At 51.4% G+C, this 8,255-nt stretch overlaps 1 non-coding gene across 1 annotated transcript; it reads left to right on the top strand.

Annotated features, from left to right (window-relative positions):
* The first annotated feature begins 2,567 nt into the window (after positions 1-2,567).
* TRNAA-AGC lies at positions 2,568-2,639 on the top strand. The gene has a single exon. It is a non-coding gene; the product is annotated as a tRNA-Ala (tRNA).
* The last annotated feature ends 5,616 nt before the right edge of the window (positions 2,640-8,255 follow it).

The raw sequence follows: 8,255 nt of genomic DNA, 5'->3' as shown, positions 1-8,255 counted from the left end.
TACCCAAAGGTGTCTCAGAGTGGCTTACGAACTCCTTTCCCTTCCTCCCCACAACAGACAACCTGTGAGGTCGGTGGGGCTGAGAGAGCTCTTGACAGAAACTGCTCTTTTTCAAGGACAGCTCTTATCAGAACTGTGGCTTGCCCAAGGTCATCCAGCAGGTGCAAGTGGAGGAGGGGGAATCAAACCCGGTTCTCCCAGATTAGAGTCCGCCCACTTAACCACGGTACAGCAGGGCAGGCGGGCTGTGTGGGAAGGTCCCAGGCTCAGTGCAAAGGCAGGGGTGTCGCAAGTCCCCCCCCCCCCGCAAAGGGTCTCTAGGAAATGTGAGAAGGGTGGCCGCCATCAAGGCTCCCTCTAAGCTGTGGAGTCTCGTGCGCAGAAATCCTACTTTGTGAGCTGCCAGCATTCAAGTTGTGAGTGATCGATTTGGCTGCTGCATCAATGAGTTTGCTCTGGAGCCCTCCTTCCTGAGCTGAGACAAAAAAAAATGTGCGAGCCAGAGGCTAAAAAACCTGTGCGCTAGCTCACACTAACTCAGCTTAGAGGGAATGCTGGTGGCCGCCCCTCCCGCGCCTAGTGATTTCTACCCTCCCCCGCCCCAACTATCTTCAGCTCGCTTTTGCGATCCGGAGACACGCAGGAGCCCGTGGCGATGTCCCTCTTGCACAATCGACCATGCTCTAGAACACCTGCCATGGATCGTCGGGGAAGAAAACAGAAAAGAACAATTGCAGGGAACAATCTGTTCTCGGGATTTCCTCCCCCCAAAACAGCTCCGTGGGGTCCGGCAGCACGCGAGGTCCGGCGCGAGCCAAACGACAGAGAGGGGAGAACGACGGGGAGGTTTTTGGAAGGAGATGACACGGCTCTTTGAAGGCCGACGCTGCCCCTGCTAGGTACGTGCGAGCCACATATTTGGAGCGGAGCAAACGTCTCCAGTTGGCAGCCGCTGCGGCCGATTGAGAAAGATCGGCCTCGCCCAGGGATGAATGTACCCTTCGGCTGCACATATTAATCGGCAGAGTACAAATCTGGGTTTGTTTGTTTTTTGGATGCGACGGTTTTAGGCATCCGAGAAGCCAAACGAGGTCCTCGCGGGAAGCAGACGGGCCATCCTCTCTTAACCTCAATTTGAACGTCCTTCACACAATACCGGACTACCTAACGGGGCTGTTTTAAAGCTGCCAGAACACTGCAATCCATGGCAGAAGCGGCAACCTGGCCCCGTTCTCCCCTGGATGCAGACTGGCATGGGAAAAACAGGAACTCTGCACGTATGAAGAGCTGCAGAAGAGGGTTGCCAGTCTCCCGGTGGCAGCTGGAGACCTCATGGAATGACAACCAGTGTTCCCTCTAAGCTGAGTTAGTGTGCACTAGCTCACAGTTTTTTAGCCTCCAGCTCACACATTTTTGTTTTAGCTCAGGAAGGGACGGCTCCAGAGCAAACTAATTCATACAGTAGCCAAATCACCTGCTCACAACGTTAATGCCAGTAGCTCACAAAGTAGAATTTTTGCTCACAAGACTCCACAGCTTAGAGGGAACATTGATGACAACTGGTCTCCGGGTAAAAGAGATCAGTTCCCCCGGAGAAAAATGGCTACTTTGGAAGAAGCGATCAGTGATCGAAGAATCGAGCAGTGACTCACGAAAGGTCATTCTCTGCTACAAATTTTGTTCGTCTTACTCCTGGACTCTTGCTCTTTTCTACCGCTACAGACAGACTAACCCATCTTGATCCAACTCCATGGAAGGCACCACATTTAGCTGTACAGAATGGGAATCCATCAGCCTTGTGATAGAAGGACAGGTGGACTTTCATTCTAGCTGTATCTGAGGAAGCGAGCAGTGACTCACGAAAGCTCCTCCCCTGCGATGAATTTTGGTAGTCTTGAAGGTGCTCCTGGACTCTTGCTCTTTTGTGTTGCTACAGAGAGACTGACACGGCTGCCCATCTTGGTCTATCTCCATGGGAGGCACCACATTCAGCCTTGCAGAATGGGAATCCGTCAGCCTTGTGATATAAGGAAAGAAGGACTCTCGTTCTAGCTGTATCTGAAGAAGTGAGAAGTGACTCGCGAAAGCTCCTCCCCTGCCACAAATGCTGTTAGTCTTTGAGGTGCTCCTGGACTCTTGCTCTTTTCTACTGCTTTGGAAGTTGGAACGTGATGACATCATCCCCCAGGGAAGCCTCTCCCCTCCCGAAACCCCTCCCCTCCCTAGGCTCCGCCCTCCCAAATCTCCAGGAGAGTCATGATTCAGAACGCGCAACCCTAGAGTCCGGAACAGAAAACAACACAAAGTGTGTGCGATATGGGTCTAGTCCTCGTGAAGGTCGCCGGTGTGAATTTGGGCCACGCCACATCTGTTTGCACATCTGAGAGAGCCCCACATAAAGCAGTTCCCTGCATACAGAATATCAGCAGGTCAGAGAAGAAGAGTCTGGACTTCCCTGCTGTGTTACTTTTCCGCCTGCGGGAACCGTTCCCCACCCCCCACCCCGTAAGGCAATTCTACCGTGTTAGCCCCAACTGTAGCCTGAAGTGGAACAGCCCAGATACAAGTGGGCTGTGGCTCAGTGGTAGAGCCTCTGCTCAGCATGCAGAAGGTCCCAGGTTCAATCCCTGGCATCTCCAGTTAGAAAGGACCAGAGAGTAGGTGATGTGAAAGACCTCTGCCTGAGACCCTGGAGAGCCATGGAGAGGGGCTGTGGCTCAGTGGTAAAAGCATCTGTTTGGCATGCAGAAGGTCCCAGGTTCAGTCCCCGGCATCTGCAGTTCAAAGGACCAGGCACTAGGTGAAGGGAAAGACCTCCGCCTGAGATCTTGGAGATACATAGACAGGGGTCGTGGCTCAGTGGAAGAGCCTCTGCTTTGGATGCAGAAGGTCCCAGGTTCAGTTGAAAGAACCAGGCACTAGGTGAAGGGAAAGACCTCCGCCTGAGATCTTGGAGATACATAGACAGGGGTTGTGGCTCAGTGGTAGACCACCTACTTGGCATGCAGAAGGTCCCAGGTTCAGTTGAAAGAACCAGGCACTAGGTGAAGGGAAAGACCTCCGCCTGAGACCTTGGAGATACACAGACAGGGGTTGTGGCTCAGTGGTAGACCACCTGCTTGGCATGCAGAAGGTCCCAGGTTCAGTCCCTGGCATCTCCAGTTGAAAGGACCAGACAGTAGTTGAAGGGAAAGACCTCAGCCTGAGACCTTGGAGATACATAGACAGGGGTTGTGGCTCAGTGATAGACCACCTGCTTGGCATGCAGAAGGTTCCAGGTTCAGTCCCTGGCATTTCCAGTTGAAAGGACCAGACAGTAGGTGATGGGAAAGACCTCAGTGGCTCAGAGGTAGAGCACCTGCTTGGCATGCAGAAGGTTCCAGGTTCAGTCCCTGGCATTTCCAGTTGAAAGGACCAGACAGTAGGTGATGGGAAAGACCTCAGTGGCTCAGAGGTAGAGCGTCTGCTTGGCATGCAGAAGGTTCCAGGTTCAGTCCCTGGCATTTCCAGTTGAAAGGACCAGACAGTAGGTGATGTGAAAGACCTCAGTGGCTCAGTGGTAGAGCACCTGCTTGGCATGCAGAAGGTTCCAGGTTCAGTCCCTGGCATTTCCAGTTGAAAGGACCAGACAGTAGGTGATGGGAAAGACCTCAGTGGCTCAGAGGTAGAGCGTCTGCTTGGCATACAGTAGGGCTGTTTTTGAAAGCGAAAGCCATCTGGCTTTGGAAGTGGAATGTACTCTGCACATGCTCAGTAGCCACTGTTTTCTTGGAGACTTCTTTACAGAATCCGCTCTCTTCAAGGGAAGGGCACATTTACTGAGCAGAGCAGCACTGCCCCCAGGAGGCCAAAATCTTGAACACCAAATGTCAGCAAACTGTACTGAAGCCCGCGAACAAGGAGCAATCATTCTCCCTCTTGCGGTCCAAGTTTTCGAGGGTACCTCCATCAGGGCTAGAAACCTGGCTTTCACCTCAAAACAAAAATATGGGATTTCTTAGGAATCCAACTTCTCGACCAAATTGCAAAGGAAAGGGACATGTCCCGAACCAGATCTGACCTCTTGGCCAGATTTCCTCTGTCTGGAATCTATCAAGAGCACGTTGAGTACCGAACGATTTGAGTGATTACATGCCTGCTCTGAAGCACAGGTAACCGAACGTCTCAGTTACAACGGCAGCGGATAAGATCTTGCTTTTCAGAAGCCAGAGGAATGCGGGAGCTGGAAGGGATTAGAGAGCATTCCACACCATCTGGGGATTATGAGCTTATTCATAGATAGAAGGCCATACTCCCTCCCCGATAAATCTACAGCATCAGCGGGCCACAGGTGCGACGCCTGCAGCCCCCCCAAAATGGGGAGAAAAACCCGGTTTTGTCAGCTAAATAATATCAACAACACACAGTGTTTATACAGTACATCAGATCAGTTCCCTCAGCAGCAGAAGAAGAAGAAGAGGAGGAGGAGGAGGAGGAGGAGGAGGAGGAGGAGATTGGATCTATACACCGCCCTTCACTACCCAAAGGAGTCTCAGAGCGGCTTACAAACTCCTTCCCCTTCCCCTCCCCACAACAGACACCCTGTGTGGTAGGTGGGGCTGAGAGAGCTCTTTCGAGGACTGCCCTTGAGAGAACAGCCCTGAGAGAACTTGTGACTGACCCAAAGTCACACCAGCAGCTGCCCTTCACTACCCAAGGGAGTCTCAGAGTGGCTTACAAACTCCCTCCCCTTCCCCTCCCCACAACAGACACCCTGTGTGGTAGGTGGGGCTGAGAGAGCTCTTTCGAGGACTGCCCTTGAGAGAACAGCCCTGAGAGAACTTGTGACTGACCCAAAGTCACACCAGCAGCTGCATGTGGAGGAGTGGGGATTTGGGGAATCAAACCCCGTTCTCCCAGATTAGAGTCCGTGCACTTAACCACTACAACAAACTCTCTGTGAAGAAGGTCAGTATTCTTATGCCCGCATTGCAGATGGGACAACTGAGGCCACGATAATAGGGCTTTGTCTAGGGCAGGGCCCCCCAACGTGACGCCCACGGGCGCCATGGCAACCACCAACACTTTTCCTGGTGTCTGCCAAGTGTTTTTTGAAAGTGGGCATGGCCAGGTGGGGCTCTTACCTAACAGGGCTTTTGAACGGCACCTGGAAATTTGATTGGCTGTGCAGGTTTGTTGTTGTTTTTAAAGTGCTTTGGTCCAAGCTACCGCCACAACACCGCATGGCTGAAAGCAAGCTGTGTGTAAGCAATGAAATACATTTAAACAATACGTTCATTTTAAAAGGTGTCCTGTCTGCCTGAAATGTTGAGGAGTTAGAGTTAGGCATAGTCTCAGTTCCTGGAACGTTAGGGTTGGCCCCGCCTCCTGCAGAAGCCATGTTGTGGCTGACTCCGCCTCCCACGGCAGCCATTTTGTGGTTGCACCCGCTACCCTGTGTCAGAATTCCAAAGGTGCCCCCAGGAGGAGGAGGAGGAGGAGGAGGAGGAGGAGATTGAATTTATACCCCGCCCTTCGCTACCCAATGAAGTCTCAGGGTGGCTTACCATCTCCTTTCCCTCCCCCTCCCCACAACAGACACCCTGTGAGCAATGCTCCCTCTAAGCCATGGAGTCTTGTGAGCAAAAATTCTACTTTGTGAGCTACTGGCAATAAATCTGTGAGCGAGCGATTTGGCTCCTGCATAAATCAGTTTGCTCTGGAGCCATCTTTCCAGAGCCAAGACAAAAACATGTGAGCCAGAGGCTAAAAAACTCTGAGCTTGCTCACACTAACTCAGCTTAAATAAATCTATCCTCTTCTCTTCTTCTTCAGTGAAGCAGCTGGGAAACAGAATCAGGACAAGCAGAACACGTTTTTCACACGATCCGTACTTAGCCTATGGAACTCCCTACCACCAGGTGTGGCAATGACTTTAAAGGTGATCAGACAATTCATGGGTGAATCTCACTGGGCCCGTCACCCCCTAATCTCAAAGAAAGGACCAAGGGGAGGAGGAGGAGGAGAGGAGGAGGAGATTGGATCTATACCCTGCCCATCACTCGGAGTCTGCCAATGTTGGATCAGGCCAAAGGCCCATCCAGTCCAACACTCTGTATCCCACAGTGGCCAGAAATACCAGTGCCATCAGGAGGTCCACCAGTGGGGCCAGGACATTAGAAGCCCTCCCACTGTTGACCCCCCCCCCCCAAGCACCAAGATGACAGAGCATCACTTGCCCCAGAGTCCCTATCTATACCTTGTGGCTAATAGCCACTGATGGACCTCTGCTCCATATGCTTATCTAATTCCCTTTTGAAGCCGTCCATGCTTGTAGCCGCCACCACTTCCTGTGGCAGTGAATTCCAAGTGTTAATCACTCTTTGGGTGAAGAAGTACTTCCTTTTATCCGTTCTAACCCGACCGCTCAGCAATTTCATGGAGTGCCCACGAGTTCTTGTATTATGAGAAAGGGAGAAAAGGACCTCTTTCTCAACCTGCTGTATCCCACGCATAATTTTATAAACCTCGATCATGTCACCCCTCAGCCGTCGTTTCTCCAAGCTAAAGAGCCCCAAGCGCTTTAACCTTTCTTCAGAGGGAAAGTGTTCCAACCCTTTTATCACCTTAGTTGCCCTTTTCTGCACTTTCCCCAATGCTATAACATCCTTTCTGAGGCGTGGCGACCAGAACTGTACACTGTACAGAACTGTACTCCAAATGAGGTCGCACCGTCGATTTACACAGGGGCATTATGATACTGGCTGATTTGTTTTCAGTTCCCTTCCTAATAATCCTAAATGGGGAATCAAGCCCGGTTCTCCCGGATTACAGTCCGCACACTTAACCACTACAGCAAACAGGAGGGGGATTCATGTGTGGGGTAGAAGGGGAAAGGAGTCCGGTCCCCTTCCAAAAGATACATACGGTTTTATGGTACCCCACAACAAACCCTTTTGGGGGGGGGACATACCCAATGCATTAGCAGCAGTCCGATCCGGCCTCATCCCGAGGCGAGCCAGTAAATCACCGTGCGATGCGGTGAAAACAGCTCGGACACAGCTCGGGAGGAAATTCTTGTCCTCTTTGGCCCGCGCGTGCAGCTGTCCTATTTTTAGTCGAGTCCAAAATACGGAAAAGGTTTATTTATAGAAAGATTCCTTCACAAACACCTTTAAAAAATAAAAAAAAACCGCATCCTTCAAAATATGCAAGTTATATATAACTTCTTTTTTTGTTTTTAAAGGGGGGGTCACCGCCGTGCCCAGACGGATTAACGGGAAACCTGCATTCCTGTCTACTACTAAGTTTATCCGTTCCCCCCCCCTCCATGCACCCCCTAGTTTTCTGCAATTTTTTCCTCCCTTTTGGTCCTGGAATGTATCGCATACACAGCTGCCCACCTCCCAAGAAAGGTCAAAGAAAGAAAAGCGGAATGAAGGCTTGAAAACAGAGAGACCCATAAGCCCTTGGAAGGGCTGGGACACACAGCTGGGGGTGTGGGGGGGCAAGAATTTCAAGCAGCTTCCTTGCACTTGCCAGGAGCTTACGAAACCCCCTTGCAAAAGAGGGCTGATTTGACTTCATAAGAACGCAAGAGAAGCCCATGTTGGATCAGGCCAATGGCCCATCCAGTCCAACACACTCTGTGTCACACAGTGGCCAAAAATACCAGGTGCCATCAGGAGGTCCACCAGTGGGGCCAGGACACCAGAAGCCCTCCCACTGTGGGCCCCCACCCAAGCACCAAGAATACAGAGCATCCCTTGCCCCAGATGGAGAGTTCCTATCTAATAAGTACATAAGGGAAGCCTATGTTGGATCAGGCCAATGGCCCATCCAGTCCAACACCCTGTCACACAGTGGCCAAAAATACCAGGTGCCACCAGGAGGTCCAGCAGTGGGGCCAGGACACTAGAAGTCCTCCCACTGTTGACCCCCCCCCCAAGCACCAAGAAGACTTGCCCCAGACCGAGAGTTCCTATCTATACCTTGTGGCTAATAGCCACTGATGGACCTCTGCTCCATATGCTTATCTAATGTCTTCGTGTAGACATTTAGCATCTGAAGCATTTCTGGCATTTGCGTCTGTGCCAAAGAAGAGTTCACATTTCTAGGTGACAAGCAGTTATCAAAAAGAAGAAGAAGAGATTGGATTTCTTCCCCACCCTTCACTACCAAGGGAGTCTCAGAGCGGCTCACAAACTCCTTTCCCTTCCTCTCCCCATAACAGACACCCTGAGAGGTAGAAGAAGAAGAGAAGAGATTGGATGTAT

This window comes from Gekko japonicus, unplaced genomic scaffold (assembly GCF_001447785.1).
Source record: "Gekko japonicus isolate JY-2015 unplaced genomic scaffold, Gekko_japonicus_V1.1 scaffold2817, whole genome shotgun sequence".
NCBI lineage: Eukaryota > Metazoa > Chordata > Lepidosauria > Squamata > Gekkonidae > Gekko > Gekko japonicus.
The sequence above is the reverse complement of the archived record's forward strand: the minus strand, read 5'-3'. Positions and strand labels throughout refer to the sequence as shown.